The sequence below is a fragment of the Erinaceus europaeus genome, chromosome 3 (genome assembly GCF_950295315.1).
Source record: "Erinaceus europaeus chromosome 3, mEriEur2.1, whole genome shotgun sequence".
NCBI classification, from domain to species: domain Eukaryota; kingdom Metazoa; phylum Chordata; class Mammalia; order Eulipotyphla; family Erinaceidae; genus Erinaceus; species Erinaceus europaeus.
Window position 1 is genome coordinate 177,063,292 of NC_080164.1, and position 13,001 is coordinate 177,076,292.

Here is a 13,001-nt window from a genome sequence, read left to right on the forward strand (position 1 = left end):
ACAGAGATTCTTTGCTACCAGGATTATTATTGGGGCTCTGTATTTTCACCGTTTCTCCATTCCCAGAGAACTATTTTATTTTATTTTATTTCTTTTCTCCTTTTCTTTCTTACTGCCACTAGGCTTCTGGCTGGGGCTCAGTGATTAAAAGATGAATCTACCACTCCCAATAGCCATTTTTTCTCTTCCGGAAGCTTCCTGATGACCTTGTGCCATCTCTGCTGGTGTAGGCCTGGAGAGTTTGCTTTGGACCACATAGATCCGTTCATCTCTAATGGGAGGTTTTAACGTCACATCTGATTCAAGCCATGTGAAACCTAGCTTTTAAAAAAAATTTTCTTGTATATTTATTTATTTATTTTCCCTTTCGTTGCCCTTGTTTCTTTTATTGTTGTTGTAGTTATTATTGTTGTTGTTATTGCTGCCATCATTGTTAGGACAGAGAGAAATGGAGAGAGGAGGGGAAGACAGAGAGGGGGAGAGAAAGATAAGACACCTGCAGACCTGCTTCACCGCCTGTAAAGTGACTCCCCTGCAGGTGGGGAACCAGGGGCTCGAACCAGAATCCTTTCATCGGTCCATGCGCTTTGCACCACTTGAGCTTAACCCACTGCACTACCCCCGGACTCCCGACACCTAGCTTTTGTGTACCACAATTTGGGACTGGCTGAGCACCTGTGAGGAAATCCCCAACATGCCCTTACATCACGATGTCTTTCATAGTCTATACTATGTATATACCATTACGTATAAATAAATGAATAAATAAATAAATAAATAAATGAAGCTCATTGCCACCAGTTAAAAAACTGGAGAGCTTCTAAAGCTAGGAGGCAAACATCTCTCAGTTCACAGGTAAAGCATGGCAGTGGCGCACAGTAGCAGAGAAAAAAGACTATCTGAACCCCTTGGGATAGTAGGTTAGCAGGCTGGGGAAACAGCTAGATGGTAGAGCCTGGGACTTGTATGCCTGACATCCCAGGTTTGATCCCTGGTACTGTATATCCATGAGTTGAGTGAAAGTTGGTCTCTTTCTGGCTCGCTCTCTCTCTCTCTCATTAATAAATAAATCTTTAAAAATAGATATAAGGTAAATAAAGTAGAGTGAGCTTATAAAAAATCATAGAATGAATTGACTGGGGAGATATTTCAGTGGTACAGCATAAGACTTTCATGCCTGGCATTCCAGATTCTAACCCTGGCATGGCATACATCAGAGCTGAATGGTACTCTGGCCTCTGTTACATCAAAAATTAATGAGATATATCTTTAAAATATAAGAGTCTGCAAGGGCCAGGCAGTGGTGCACTTGATTCAGTACACAAGTTACCTTGTATAAGAGGCTGGGTTCAAACCCCTGGTCCGTACCTGCAAGAGGAAAGTTTCACAAGACAAATGATGAAACAGTGCTGCCTCTACCTCTCTCTCAACTGAAAAAAACAAGGGGGGGGAGAAATATTTAGCCATGGGTGGGGGCTGGGCAGTAACATACCAGGTTAAACACACATAGTATGAAGAGCAAGTCCCTGGGCAAAGATTCCGGTTTGAGTCCCTGGTTCCCCATCTGTAGGGGGGTTTGCTTCACAAGTGCTGAAGCAGGTCTGTAGGTTTCTGTCTTCTTCTCTCCTTCTAGATCTCTTCCTCCTCCTCTCTCAATTTTTCTCTGCCCTATCCAGTAAGCATGTAGGGAAATGTAGGTGACCATCAAAAGGCAAGTCTTCATTAGGCCCTTGATAATCAAGGCTGCCAGAACATAAGCATGGGAAAGGACCCATGGCCTTTGATTGAACCCGCAACTTCCCATGTTATGTCTGCAGACATTATCAGAACATTCTGACCTGGCCTTGGCTTTGCTAGCTGCTGAATAAACCCAAACATATAGGAGGAGTTCAGAAACACCAGGTGCTGCCTGAACTTATGTAACCACTTCCCTATTGTTGAACTGGTGATGTGAAGTATATATATATGCTTAAAACCAAATAAACTCGCTGTGTCTCTGGCACTAGCCCTCCTTACATCCAGCTCTAGTTCCTCCTCTGGGGACCACCCGTTCGAGCTTGCCCCGTGCAGAATGCAGCGGTGAGAGGGGAAAAATGGAATCCAGCAGTGGATTCCTGGTGCCATGGAGCCCCCAGCAATAACTCTAGAGGCAAAAAAGGGGAAGAAATAGTTATCCAGTCACGCGAAACCAGAGACATTTGCTGATCCCTGCTAAAATTGGGATAAAATTGGAGTCTTCATTTTAAAATTTAAAGGCTCCCCTGCCAACAATTCTTTAGAATTAGGAGACAGTTGCATTCCTGTGGCCTTCTCTGTCTGGAAACTCCTGTTCCTGCTGAGAATGTTTGGCACCATCTTAATCCAGAGGTGAGTTTCAAACCCTCACTCAATGCCAGCAGCAGTAATGCTAACAGCAAAATCAGCTCACTCGAAATATCTTCTGGCATACGTGGATAGTATACTTCACTGAAGATTTGGTGGGGCGCCAGAGGGGAGTACACAATAGTTTGCAGAGTGGAAAAACAAACAATTAAGAACATTAAAGCAGCTCCGTTTTGTAAAAATGTCCTCTCCGTGGTTACTTCTCTGTTTACTCCACTCCCTGCAGAAACCCCCCTGGCCTCTTCCTCCTCTCCCTTCCTTGTCTGTCTCTCTGTTCCTGCTAGCATTTCTGTGTTTATTCCTCCCTCACTCCTGCCCAAAGCATGACCAAGCAAGTTTCACACGCCCATCATGGGAGGACACAGCCGTTTCCTGGTGGGCAGCTATCCCACAAGGTACCAGACACATTCCTATCAAGTAGAAGCCCCAACCCTGCTAGCTGACAGCTGTCCTCAGCATAGCCAACAAGTCCCACCCAAAGGACCCACCAAGGAGGAAAGTGAACATACACAGAGCTCACTGTATCCCTCACCATCTCTGGCACCCCTGCTTCTCACTCTCCCTTTCTCCCCAAGCTCAGTGCAGCATTCTCCTTTCTGTCCGAGCACCACCTATGTCCTCCTTCGGGATGCAGACTCTTCATGACACCACCAGTCCAGTGGAATCCAGGTGTTACTCATAAATACGAAACGACCTAAGTGTGTCAAAATTGCACAGGTGGTAGCTCAAGTGAGGAATCTGTAGGACTGAAGGATGGTGCACTCAGTAGAGTGCATACAGTACCATGTGCAAAGACCAGAGTTCAAGCCCCCAGTCCTCACCTGCAGGGGGGAAGTTTCACAAGAGATAAAGTAGTGCTGCAGGTCTCTTCTCCCTCTCTCTCTCTCTCTCTCTCTCTCTCTCTCTCTCTCTCTCTCCCTCTCTCTCGCTCTCTCTCTCTCATTATCCCATCCTCTCTCAAGTTTTCTCTGTCTGTATCCAAAAGGAAAAGAAAGAAGTAGAAATTGCAGTAACTGGGAGTGGGGCTGTAGCGCAGTGGGTTAAGCGCACATGGCGCAAAGCACAAGGACCAGCTTAAGGATCTCCGTTCGAGTCCCCCGGCTCCCCACCTGCAGGGGAGTCGCTTCTTAGGTAGTGAAGCAGGTCTGCAGGTGTCTTTCTCTCCTCCTCTCTGTCTTCCCCTCCTCTCTCCATTTCTCTCTGTCCTATCCAACAACGATGACATCAATAACAACAATAATAAAAAATTGCAGTAACCAAAGTAGTAGTGGTGGTCTGTTTTATGGTGAATAGCATAAGACTGATGTTACAGTCTGTACATACTTGGAGTTTTCAAGGGAAAGTCATGTATATTTATTAGGGAGAAGCATGCACTAAGCATGCATAATCCCACAATGAGTTAAAGCACATGGCGTAGACTGTCAAAGGACAGGGATTCAGTATGGTAAAGAGCAAACAGAAAAAGGTTGTTGACTGTAAGTCAGGGTGGGCTCCACTAGCCAGTTCTGTCGAAGCCAGGGCTGTAGGAATTTGATCCATACAAATATATTTCTTGATCCATTCAGAATCAAAATAGTGTCTCACAGTGAGGGGTTGTTACAACATCCAAACTACAAGTCTTGGCCGATGTGATTTAAGGTTGGTGGTGGGTGTGTGTGGGAGGGTGGGGGGCTGTTGGTTCCTTGGTGGTGGAGTTCATCTCTATCTTGACACTAAGGAAAGGAGACACAGCATTGAGGGCTGACATAATTGTCTGATGACAGATGGATTTCTAAGGGTTAGGGTGAAGGCAGTGACATTCTACACTTTCACTGCTATTCACTTTGTCTCTAAAGAGCAAGGGGGAATCAGAAGTAAGAAATAAAACAAAACAAAGAGGAAAGGAAAAGCAGTAGCGACAACGCTACCATTCAACCTTGCGTCAGCACCTGCTTAATCTGCCGCTCTGAACTCACGGGAAGAAAATTAGTTAAATTGATTTAATCCCCAAAAAGTACGAAGCTATGAAGGGAAAAGAAGATTGCTAATTTATTTATGCAGATTATATGTTTCTGCCAGCAGACATAAGCGTTGATTTAAGTAGACCCACATTTTTGAGTTTTTACAATACCTGCAACTTACAAGATGAGCATAATTACCCTATTTTTTTTTTTACAAACTAATATGATTTCAATTGGTGTCAGTAAGTTTTGATTGAATTTACTGCTGATTAGAGTTGATCGTCTCCTCGAACAACAAGAAATTATGTCTCATTCGGTTCGTTAGCAAGACTAGTGTTTGGTTTATGAGCCGTAGCCCGGTGCCAATTATCAAGGATAACTGATTTCTAATGTGGACATATTAATTATGGAGAAATAGAAAAATTTAAATATGCTATCCTGCCAATTATAGTTATGAGAAATAAACAAACTGTAAATCGTGGATGAGAAAGTTTAGTCTACTCTACCAACTGCCCTTGTCTCCCTCCCTCATGGCAGGGAAACTGCACCTCCCAGCAGTGAGTTTATGGCATCAACAGGCCACAGACAGAGGTCTCAATAGGTAGGTTTGGAATAGCAAACTCTGAAAGAATCTGAAAGTGGCCCTCTACAGAGGAAAGGGACTAGAAGATGGTCATGGAGAGAGAAAAATGAAGATCTCCATCTCATTGGAAAGAAAAAAAATCTGCTCCACTGCTGGTGGGAATGCAAAGTGGTGCAGCCCCTTTGGAAGACTGTGCTGAGAGTCCTAGACAAATACAAATGGAAGTGCCTTGTGATCCAGCTAAATCATGCTTAAGCATTTATCCAAAGGAGAGGCAAACATTAATTAGAAGAGACATATGTGCCCCTGTGTTCATAGCCACATTATTCACAATAGCCAAAGAGTGGAAGTAGCCTAAATGTCCATCAACAGATGACTGACTAAAGAAGTTCTGGGATGGGGGGCAGGCAGTAGTGCAGCCGGTTAAGTGCACATGGCACGAAGTGCAAAAACCGGTGTGGTGAGGATCCCGGTTTGAGTCCTTGGCTCCCCACCTGCTTCACAAGCGGTGAAGCAGGTCTGCAGGTGTCTGTCTGTCTCTCCCCCCTCTCTGTCTTCCTCTCCTCTCTCAATTTCTCTGTCTTGTCCAACAACAACAGCAATGACAACAATAATAACAGCAATGATAAATAACAAGGGCAACAAAAGGGAAAAGGTGGCCTCCATGAGCACTGGATTTGTAGTGCAGGCACTGAGTCCCAGCAAAAACCCTAGAGGCAAAAAAAAAAAAAAAGAAGAAGAAGAAGTTATGGGCTATATATTCCATGGAATACTACTCTGTAATCCAAAATGATAATATTGGGTTCTTTGGGATAAAATGGATGGAACTAGAGGTGATGATGCTTTGAGAAATAAGTGAAGAGATGAAAGACAACGACCAGATAGTTTCATCCCTATGTGGAATCTAGAGATCTGATACAGAAGAACTTGACCCCCCCCCAAAAAAAAAACTCAAAAGCAAGCCAAGTGTTTTTAAGACTTGTGAGAACTATGATGGTGATCTTTGGGAGGTGGGAGTGTGGGACAGAGAACGTTGGTGGTGGGTACGGTGTGGAACTATATCCTTAGTCTTACAACCTTATAATCTACTATTAATCACAAATAAAAAATACATCCGTTGTTGTTACTGTTATTGTTGTTGTTGCTGCCGTTATAGTTGGATAGGACAGAGAGATATTGAGAGAGGAGGAGAAGACAGAGAGAGAGAGAGAGGGAGAGAAAGACACCTGCAGATCTGCTTACTGATTGTGAAGCGACTCCCCTACAGGTGGGGAGCCGGGGGCTGGAACTGGGATCCTTGTGCCAGTCCTTGGGCTTTGCACTATGTGGGCTTAACCCAGTGCAGTATTTTTTTTTAATTTTTTTATATTTATTTATTTTCCCTTTTGTTGCCCTTATTGTTTTTTTATTGCTGTTGTAGTTATTGTTGTTATTGATGTCATCATTGTTAGATAGGACAGAGAGGGGAAGACAGAGGGGGGAGAGAAAGATAGACACCTGAAGACCTGCTTCACCACTTGTGAAGTGACTCCCTTGCAGGTGGGGAGCCAGGGGCTTGAACCGGAATCCTTATGCAGGTCCTTGGCTTTGCACCACGTGCACTTAACCCGCTGCGCTACCACCCGACTTACAACCCAGTGCACTATTGCCAGGCTCCAGAAAAGTTGTTTTTTATAGGAATGCAAACTAATGCAGCCATTGTGGAAATTGTATAGATAATCCTTCAAAAATGAAAATACCTTTTGATCCTGAAATACCATGCTTGGGCATTTATTCTTAAGACATGAAAACAGTAGCCCAAAAGGCTATCAGCACCCCTATGCTCATAGCTGCACTACTCTCAATAGACAAAATATGGAAACAACCGAAATGCCCATTGACAGGTGGTTGGATAAGAAGCTATGGAAGGATCCAGAGGTGGCACAGAGAGTATGACATTGAACTTGGAAACACAAGGGCCCAAGTTCAATCCCTGGCATCCTTGTGCCAGAGTGATGTTTTTGTTCCCCCTCCCCATCTTTTGTAAATAAATAGATAAATAAATAAGAAACTATAAGATATATAATTAATGGAATAGAAATAGTCTGCTATTAAAAAAGATGACAAATATTTTAGGACAAAATGGGGGGAACTTAGAAAGTAAAAGATTATTACCAGATTATTTCACTCATATGTGGAATATACTAAGTATAATAAACTTACAGAAGAGAATAAATATTATTATAAAAGCAAAACTCTTGAGCTCCATGAAAATTACTGGAGAGGGAGTCGGGCGGTAGTACAGCGGATTAGGTGCATGTGGTGCAAAGTGCCAAGGACTGGCACAAGGATCCTGGTTCAAGCCCCTGGCTTCCCACCTGTAGGGGGGTCACCTCACAAGCGGTGAAGCAGGTCTGCAGGTGTCTGTCTTTCTCTCCCCCCTCTGTCTTCCCCTCCTGTCTCTATTTCTCTCTGTCCTATCCAACAATGATGATGTCAATGATAACTACAATAATAAAACAACAAGGGCAACAAAAGGGAATAAATAAATAAATATAAAAAAAGAAAATTACTGGAAAGAAGAGGGAAGGCAAGTGAGGGAGAAAAGTAGAGATGTCTCTTTGCCCTCACCATAAAGCAGCAGCAGTAAGGACAGCCACAGTCTCTGAAGGGAGGCTGGGTCATCCTGTCCTGACACTGGAGGAAGACTGGTCCTGAAATGAGTACAGCCTAGAATGTTTCCAGCTGTGACCATGAGCTTCAAGCTCAGACCAATAGGGACTCAGAGGTTACACAGGCTCTTGTGATATATATATATATAGATATAGATATAGATATGCCCTGGGTCAAGTGGATAGAGGTAAGTAGTTAATTTTATTCATAGAATTTTTTTAATAGTGGGAGTTACTCTCTGCCCTAATCCAACTCTCTAGTCCTCTTTACTTTGACACCATTTTCTCAGATAATATATTTGTTTCCTCCAGGGTTATTGCTGGGGCTCAGTGCCTGCACCATGAATCCACTGCTCCTGGATTCCATTTTTCCCCCACTTTTGTTGCCCTTGTTGTAGCCTTGTTGTGGTTATTATTGTTGTTGGTGTCCTTCATTGTTGGATAGGACAGAGAGAAATTAAGAGAGGAGGGGAAAACAGAGAGGGGGAAAGACAGACACCTGCAGACTTGCTTCACCACCTGTGAAGGGACTCCCCTGCAGGTGGTGAGCCAGGTGCTCGAACTGGGATCCCTATGCCCATCCTTACACTTTGCACCATGTGCACTTATCCCACTATGCTAATGCCTGACCCCTTCTCAGAGAATATTTTTATCCAATTTCATGGAAGCTATCAAACTCAAGGAAACACTACTAGTCCTGGGCCCTTAAGAACATGTCTAAAATTGGGAGTCAGGCAGTAGTGCAGCAAGTTAAGCGCATGTGGCACAAAGCGCAGGGACTGGTGTAGGGATCCCAGTTCGAGCCCCTGGCTTGCCACCTGCAGGGGAGTCGCTTCACAAGAGGTGAAGCACATCTGCAGGTGTCTTTCTTTCCCCTTCTCTGTCTTCCCTTCCTCTCTCCATTTCTCTCTGTCCTTTCTAAGGACTATGACATCAATAACAACAATGATAATAACTACAACAATAAAACAACAAGGACAAGAAAAGTGAATAAATAAAATAAATTTTAAAAAAGATCATGTCTATAATGGACTTCCTAGCTTCCTTCCACTCTAAGATCCCTAATCTCATGTGCTCTGTTCCTACTTTTTGTTATCTGTTGATTAACTATTTTGTCTCACTTTATATCCTGCCACTTTGCAGACATCAAGTTGCAGGCGCTACCATGATTCCATATTGACTTCTCTGGGCAGACAATCTCTCACCAATGTGTTCTAGAACCTTGACTCTCTAGAGTTCTAACCCACTAGGTAAAGACAGAAACAGGCTGGGGATATGGATCCACCTGCCAATAAATACCCATGTCCTGTGGAGAAGTAATTACAGAAGCCAGAACTTCAGGCTTCTGCACCACAGAATTTTTTTTCTTTTTTACTAGAGCACTGAGTAGCTCTGATTATGGTGGTTCAGGTGATTGAACCTGAACCTGGGACTTTAAAGCCTCAGGTATGAGAGTCTCTTTGCTTAACCATTATGCTATCTACCCTTGGCCCCCAAAAGAATTTTTATCTATACTCTCAGTGGGGTAGAAATGATAGAAGGAAGAGGAAAAGAGGGCTCTGAACTCTAATTACATCAGGAATGAGACAGAGAATGAAAAAGGGAGAGATATTTGTATGTAAAATAGGGATATATGTGGCCTGGAGAAGAGAGAATTGGACCTGGAAGAAAAAGTGGGCAATTATATACAAATGTAGACAGATAGTTGTAATGGTGAAGCAGGTCTGCAGGTATCTATCTTTTTCTCCCCCTCTCTGTCTTCCCCTCCTCTCTCGATTTCCCTCTGTCCTATCCAACAGCATCAAGGTAAACAAAATGGGAAAAATGGCCTTCAGGAGCAGTGGATTCATAAAGCAGGCACCGAGTCCCAGAGATAACCCTGGAGGGAAAAAAAAATTATCTGACATGTAGGTGGTGCTCCATGATGGTGTCAGCAGGTAAGAGATAAAGTTGGAAGAGCAGCTCTATCAAAAAGAACTTGCGAACAACGGGGATCTTTGTGTTACTCAATACACATATGGCATCCCTTTCCCTCACTTGGATCTCAGCCCTTCCTTTGACCCTGACACCAGCTACAGAATGTGAAACCATTTCCATCTGGGAACCAAAGACTACACATCCAGGGGCTGAGAAGCTGGAAGTCGGCACAGTCCCCATACCTTCCTACAGGCCTGATGCAGAGAGCCAAGAGTCCTATTAATTAAGTCTAAATGTTTATGTCCCCTGAGGGCTATCAGATACAGTGATTACCATCCCTGGAAGTCATTCAGTCGACAGCTTGGGAACAGTTGGTGTCATCTGAGCGGCTGTCTGTCTCCCATGTTTCCTACATGGGACCTGTTACCATTCGAAGGCAGATCACAGTTCCACCTGCCTTTTCGCTATCAGTCTGGATTTCTGTGGCATTTCTCATCCTTTGAATCTTTGTCCACAAGGTACCCACTTCATTTTATTCATAAATAATGGCACTTCCAAAATTAAGAGAGCATAAATCATTTGAGTTACAAAGGGACAGGCTGACCATCTCATTGCCTCCCTGAATGCAGCACGCCAAGTCCGCTGGCAACAACTCACGGAAAGTCTGAATTTCACCCACTCAAGTAGGAAGGCCTGGAAGCTTCTTCACAGACTGGGTGCTGGTAGCCAACCCCTTCCCATCTCCCATCCTCCCATATCTCCAAACTCAGTGGCCAGTCACCTAACTCAAGTTGGACGTGCTAAGATCGACCCAGTCTGGAAAAGAGAAATTTCCCATGAGTGGTCATCCCACTTCCGATTATCTTGTGCATCTCCAAAACTCCCTTTACACTGTCTGAACTGGAAGACGCTTTGAAGAGGGTTAAACCAGGAACAGCTGCTGGCTATGATAACATCACCCCAGAACTCATTCTTAACCTGGGTCCCGCGGCAAAGAAGTGGCTCGCTTCATTCCTGTCCCACATCTAGGAATCTGAGTCTATGCCCAAAGTTTGGCGTTGTGCGAAGATTATAGCGGTTTTGAAACCAAAGAAAGATCCAACACTGGGCGCCAGCTATAGACCAGTTTCTCTCCTTTGCATGTGTTACAAACTCCTTGAGAGGCTGCTTCTGTCACGTATTTCTCATCTTACAGAGAAATTCCTATCACCCGCCCAAGCTGGTTTCTGCCCAGGAAGATCTACCTGCAAACAAGCCCTGGCCCTCTCAACTTACATTGAAAATGGATTCCAGAAGAATTTAAAGACAGGTGCTGTCTTTGTTGATCTCACAGCAGCCTATGACACAGTCTGGCACCATGGTCTCCTAGTCAAGATCTCAAGATGCCTGCCTCCATGGATGGCATCACTATATTGTTTCTTCTCCAAAACAGAAGATTCCGGGTGCATCTGGGTGTCAAGTCTAGCAGATGGAGACTTGTCTCAAGTGGCCTCCCCCAGGGCTCTGTTCTGTCTCCTACGCTATTTAATATTTACATCAATGACCTCCCAGAAACTTCTTCAAGGAAGTTCATCTATGCCGATGACATCTGCTGTGCAACTCAGGCATCAAAGTTCAACATCCTCGAGGAAACACTCACGAAAGACATGTCTCTGATATCTGATTACTGTAAAAAATGGCAACTAATCCCTAACACTGCAAAAACGGTATCATCTGTTTTCCATCTACACCATGCCTCGGCCTCGTGTGAGCTTAATGTGCAGCTTGGCAATACGAGAATCCGGCATGAAGCCCAGCCAGTCTATATTGGTGTTATTCTCGATTGCACCCTGTCATTTCACGAACATCTCATAAAAACTGCAGCAAAGGTGGGCGCGAGGAATCACATCATTGCAAGACTGGCTAGCTCCTCATGGGGCGCGAGCACTTCCACACTATGATCATCATCTCTGGCATTATGCTATTCCACTGCAGAATACTGTGCCCCAGTATGATTCTGTAGCCCCCATGTTCACTTGGTCGATTCCAAATTATATTCCTCCACGAGGATAATTTCTGGAACCATCCATTCCACCCCGGTTCCATGGCTGCCAGTTCTTAGCAACATCGCCCCACCAGATATTCGTCGGGATGCAGCATCATCTAAGTTCATTTCCCACGTCTACGCTCGACCGGACCTGCCAATATACGCGGATATCTTCACCCACCCTGTCCAACGCTTGACGTCTCATCACCCAATCTGGTCCCCTATGCCTACACTGAACTTCTCTGTTCCAGTCTCTTGGAAACAGAGTTGACAGTCAGCTGAGATAAAGAACAAACACCTCATCACAGACCCCTGCAAGCGTCAACCCGGCTTTGACCTGGCACGTTATGATTGGGCCCTCCTCAATCGCTATCGAACAGGCCATGGCCGGTGCTGCGCCGCTATGTTCCATCACTGGGGAGCCAGAGACAACCCGAACTGCCCCTGTGGCTACAGACAGACTATGACCCACATAGTCAACGACTTCCACCTCTCCAGATTCAAAGGAGGTCTCAAAACTTTACATCAGGCTCAACCTGACGCTGTTGACTGGCTACGGAAGAAGGGCAAATGCTAGAAGAAGAAGAAGGCACTATTGACTATGGAGATAGGAATGACAGTGGTGTGATTTTTCTGAATGATATTTTAATGTTGCTATAATTCAGTTGTGGGACTATGTGAAAGCTTGGCAGAGCTTTGGGGAGCTCTCCCATCCTTGTGACGGAGGTCTGGAAAGACACCCCACTTGTGAGACTTTCCCTTCTAGATGGAGCTAAGAGGGAAACGCTTTCTGTGAGTCAGTTTCCCCTTGTTGGTCTCTCAAAGCCTCACAAAAGCCTGCATCCTCTCACACTTAGTTCACTCCCCTGCTAGCCGACCAAATGGCTGCCTGCTTGTAAGTTCACTCAAAGTTCATTATATTCACCCAGAGTTCACCATCCTTTCATTCTTTGATTACATACATAAGCATACTCCATCACAAGCCTTGCCAGCACCCTGGCAGTGAGACCCCCCACACACACCTATTTCCTTGTCTTTGATATCTATGATTTACATCAAGCTTTGTCTTTCTCTGCTTTACCTCGCCCTACTAGTTTTACCACTACATTTTTGTTAATACCTTTAGATAATTAACATGCCTTGAATCATGGGAATTAATTGCTTTGACCTTTCTGTATTTCATCAATTCTGGTCATTCCTACCTCTCCCCACCATAGGAGTAGCTGACATCACCCACTAGACGGCACAACTACAGTGGCACACCCCCCGAAACCCATGATATGACCTGACATGATCCGAAGAACCTGATTCACAGACTCCAAGGACAACATTCTTACTGCCTGTCTGCCCTTCCTACTTCTGCTTTTCCAGTCATGTTTTGGCAGTTCTAGCTCACTCTCTACAGAAAAGTGGAATTCCAGTGGCTGACCTTCCCCATGGAGATAGACGTGAAGCATTTCATCCCCTGGCATTTCTTCCCCTAGTCACCTACTTTGGAATGA